This window comes from Malus domestica, chromosome 03, assembly GCF_042453785.1.
Source record: "Malus domestica chromosome 03, GDT2T_hap1".
NCBI lineage: Eukaryota > Viridiplantae > Streptophyta > Magnoliopsida > Rosales > Rosaceae > Malus > Malus domestica.
The window spans coordinates 37,080,384-37,085,886 of NC_091663.1; positions in this window are offsets into that span (position 1 = coordinate 37,080,384).

A 5,503-nucleotide genomic window follows, 5' to 3' on the forward strand; every position below is an offset into this window, starting at 1 on the left:
TTTAACACCCTGCTAAGCATCGACTCCAGCTTCCTTAACACCCTCCAACTAATTTTAGCAAGCATGGCCACATTAAAACCCATGAGATCTCTAAAGCCCAATCCTCCAACCTTCTTACTCTCAGTCAATTTATCCCACGCTACCCAGTGACAAAAGCTAGTCTTTGATTGACTATTTGGGGAGCACCTTATTAGTTCATATGATTTTTAACGTTTCAACTTTAAAAATCAATGAAAAATAGTTTTGGGACCACATAAATGGTAGGAACACATCTAAATGTCTTACAATATTTTCTTTAGCTCCCACGCAAAATATTTTTTAAAACTAAAAATTTAATTTTTTTTTTCACAAAAACTGTGAGTTATAACCTGCGTTTTCAAAGCGATTTTGGAAATTTTTACAAGATTTATTATAAGTCAAAATTCGAGTCATTCTCGTCGCACCACATGCTTCCTGAAATTAGTTTAGGATATTCCAAATATTCTCGACAGACAAATTTGGGGGGCCTCCATTAGTTTAAAAATAAACAAAAATATTTTTAGGACCACATAAATGGTAAGATTACATACAAAGATCTGTCAACATTTTCCTTAGATTCCCGTAAAATATTTCCTAAAACTAAAAATTTTAATTTTTTCCACAAAATCTGGGAGATATAACTAACGTTATCAAAGTGATTTTGAGAATTTTACAAGATTCATTATGTGAGTTTAGAAAATGTCGGAAACATATCTCAACATGTTGGATTTTTTTGGAGTTAAACTCACCTTGATATTCACTTTGTTTTTTTAGGTTACATTGGAGGGTTTCGAAACTAGACCAAGCCTATTTCTACATTTACTTTTATATAAGTTATTCCATGCGTTGTAATTAATATCAAACTCACTTTCATCTAAGTCATTTTGACAGTGGTAAATAACAAAGCATCATGTCAATGTCCATGTCGTCTTCCTTCATGAAAACCTCCATTTTTGACGGTGCTTATTACAAATCTTTACATGCAACGATCATTTCAATGGCAGTAGACCCTTATTTCTTCATATGGTAGCCTTTCTTCATGGAGACATTCACTAGGTATCAAACAAAATGCTAGAAAGATCCCAAATTATTTATGATTCAATCCCATCCTAATGAGGTAATAAGGTGAAATCCATCTTAAACAAGCAAAGTTTTAGTTTATGTTCCAACGAAAGAGGAGAACACCAACCTCTCTTGTTTTCTTATTCCACAATACCTGGCCTATACAACCTGTATAAATTCTAATTAGTCAATCTTTTACATTAGTCCTTGTATAAGTACATAACTTTATAGTATAAATACATCAAAATAACATGAACCCGTCACAAAAGTTGAATTATATCTACAAACATCACGCGGTGTAAATTTGTTTGAACAAATAGAATTTATTCCAATCGTAAAGATTATCACTTGAATTGCATTTCACATTGAAAATCACTTGAAATTTTAAAAAACGTCTGGGACATCTTTCTTTATTCTTTGAAGTGCTCAAGAATCTTACAATTTACTGGTAGGTTTACGAAGTCACAGTGCAGATTAATAAGCTAGGGTCCAGAAAGTTGAGTACCAGTAGAAAAGTAAATGAAAAATGAAAAGAAGAGAGGGAAAAAAAAAAAGACAATTGAATTGCATGGAGCATACGCGCATGCATTCGATAATAAAAAAATGCATGCATGCCCGATAAAGAAAAAGTAAAACCCATTAAGTACTCACACAAATTTTATAAACACCTGCGGAACTTGGGAGCAAATAAATTACGGCATAAGAAAGAGTAGAATATATGTAACAATTGTTTGAGTGGTTGCGGATATTACCTGCACTGTAACAGCGGGAGATCAAGAACTTGCATGGATGTCTGAACTCTGAGTTAGAGAGAGAGAGAGAGAGAGAGAGACAATAGGTGAGGAACCCGTGTTGGAGAGGGGGAGCACGTGCAAAGAACTTATTCGCTCGCATTTGAAGCATAGCCAATGGGGTTTGCACGTGCCCTGCTTCTCCAACAAGGAGTCTCACCCGTTTCAAGCCTTAGCTACTACAATGGAACTCTACTCACTCACTGGAATTGGATGAAGGAAGGAAGAAGAAGCATACGTATTTATAGCTGCAAATGGGGAGAGAGAGAGAGAGAGAGAGAGAGAGAGAGAGAGAGAGAGAGAGAGAGAGGGTTTAGATCGTGTCATCATGGTAAGAGATGAAGGAAGGAGGTATGGCAGAGGAGTAATTAAGATGAAGGTACTGCAGTGCATGGCAGTGAGGAAAACTCTGTCGAGCCACGCCATGCCATGATGTTAAGATTGTACGTGAAGATAATAATAAAATTTCAAAATAGAGATATCTGAGGAGAGACCAAAAGTGAGTCCTGTCTGCCTTTTTTCACAAAATCCGTACATGCAATTATTTTGTGTTGTTCCTTGGAGTCTTGGAGGATTCAGTTTCAATGCCCTCACACAAAGAAGACAAACACAAACCTTTAAAAATTCTATCTCTTCCTTCCGAACCTACCAATATTTTTGAGAATATCCAAATATTGTTCAATCTTTTATTGCTAGCTAGGCTTGGAAATCAAGAATCTCGGGCCATGATGTTTTCCAAGGCCTCCTAGATCACAAGAATAACTTATACGATACGCTATTTCGGTAATATTTTAAGTCGATCATATATTGTCATATGTTTTAACTTTTTTCACGTGCCACTGTGTAACAAGTTTGAAATAATGTTATAATAACATTCTCGTTGCATAACAATCCTGGATCAATCAAGAATATCAGCCATGATGCTTCCAAGGCTGCCCTAGATTACGAGAAAATCTTATAATTTATGGTTCCGATAATATTTCAAATCAACCACGCACTGTTAGCTTGAATGATATTGTTACAGCAACTTCCTTGTTGCATGAAAGTTCTCATGATCATCTATTGGAATTTGAGTGGGGCCAAGTGGAGGTTAAACTAGCCTTTTCCTTTTGGTTGGGAAGAAATATAGTGCAAGCATGGGAAGAGATGAAATGAATAATGTAAGGAGTGCACGTAGGGCTTTGCGTGTAGGGCTCAACCTTTTGAGTGTGGTATTAATTTTATTTATGTTTTTGTTTGATGAGTTTCTGAAGTAGCCAGCTAGGGTTTCCCTACTCCCTACGTAGATATATGATCATTCCCTATATACGGACTAGGCCTCATGCATCTTTTCCCCTTCCAGAATTTATGCTTCTTTCTTTCATAAATAAGGACCTCAACAATTTCACACCACCTGGTCATGGCAAAGCTCCTTCAAATGTAAGCATTAGCTCATACCGTATCCTTGTATTCTGCAACGTTGCACACCCTGCTACTGCAACAAGCGTGCATTTGTTCAACCCCCTTACCACTCTTTCCTGCGCCACGCCAACATTATCAATCTACAAAATCTTTGATGGTATAACTTAATAGGGTTAGCCAACAACTTAGTGGTGAGCAGTGATGGATTCAAGATTCTAACTTTAGATGGTCCTAATCAATGGACATTCGGCGCTAGTCTAGAAACGGGTCGGGGCCTCCTATGCGCCTAGATGGAGTCTAGGCAAATGCATAGGTAGGTTAGGTGGATTTAAGCAAACTTACTATATATTATACAAGTAAGTGCCTATTTACACTTACAAAAATATATACTTATATTGAGAATTTGAGGTTTATTATTCAATATATAACATACAAAATATCATAATTTTTGCTTTAGTATTTTAATGAATTTGATGGTAAGAGATGAAAGTGATAGGGACTACGAGTTCAGAGTACATTACGAAATACTTTTCAGAAGTCGTATGAATTTATAGAGCATTTTTAAAAGTAACGGTGTCAAACATATGATATAAAAATATTTGTTGAGTGATGCATCATCCGTTTGCTAATTAAAATGCTAGGGTTGCACAACTTGATGGGACAATAATTAAAAAAAAATGAGTGTTGGTCACTTGGGAAATGAGAGAAAATTCTTTCTTCTTCATTGTAACCAAGTTCCAAGAACAATAAAGCCATGGTGGTCTTCTGTTTTCCACTAGGTTTAACGTTCGAAATCCTTCAATGTACAATTTCCAGGATTTTGAGACTCTACATTTAACAATGGTTACGCGCATTAAACACCAATGTTAAATACGGAGGCTGGGATATATATCGGTTACAGCACTGGTTTAGTGCAAAAACCTTGTACCAGTTTTCAAGCTGAACCATCTATATGTCCATTCTTTTCTTTCGTTTTTAATGTTGTGGGGTAAGGTAAACTGACAAAGTTGAATATGTAGAAGTGGACATAGATTTCATTTCGTGACACTACTGTAAAATTCAGTTTCAGTCATGATGTTTATTCACTCTTGCTCTTTTTTGCTTTAGCATCCAGATTATAGTATACAACCGGAGATATATTTATTTATTTTAATCCCTCGCATCACAAGACCTAATTTCTGTTTTAGCAAGATAATTCTATTGTGTAATCACTAACTAGTTATTCATCTCCTTCTGTATCTCTCACCATCGCATATGTTACACTCCAGCATTTCTTGTTTAAGTCCGACGCGGAGGTTTGTTTAAGTAAAAATTGAAATTTGAGGTCACCCTCTAAAACCACAAAATTGTGTTAGAAGAACATAGATTCTGGATGAGGTCATGATGAAATCTTAAGTGTAGGAACATAAATACTTGGCGTGTGTTTGCAGCCAGTGCTTGAAAAATGGGGTGTCGTAGTAAATGCTTTATTTGGTCACACACTCATGTATGTATGTAGGGGATTTGAATGTGAAACTCAATCATGCTTCCTTTCCTTCCTTCCCCAATCCCCATAAACTTCAATTTTTTCCACCATACTTGATTGATATGTTTGACTTGGATTCAAGCACTAAAAAGAACAACACCACAAAAGGTACTTGTGGTGGTCTGGGTAGGTCCATCTTTATTGGGATTTCTTCATTTTTTTATCCATTTCTTTGCTTTAATACCGACTAGCTATTAATCTATTGATATTTCCCTCAATTTTATTAGTATTACAAAATAAGGGTTATGCTAATATTTGGGGCAGAAGTACTCTTAAGGTGGAATTCATGTTTAGAAAGAGTAAAACTATAAGATAAATAGTTGTTTCTTTCTGTTGAAATTAGACGTTCCCATTCTCTGTCACTCAGAATACGATATTAATGCACAATTTTTTCTATTTGTGTTTTCGATGAGTAATATATGCATGTGTTAAAATGTGATTTACAAGGAAAGAATAGAGGAGACAAGTTGAAAAACAAAGATAAATAAATAAAGGCAAAATGTACATGACTACAACACCGATCATATCTAGTTCCATATTGGTAGCGTTTGGTACGCGAACCGGATGGGACGGAACATGTTGGTTGTTCTGTTCTGCGTTTGGTACGCGTTGAACGGAACACAAATGACCGCGGAGCCACAGCCGGAGGTGCAGAGACTGCCCGGGAACGAGTCACATGAAACTGATAAATCCACAAACCAGATAA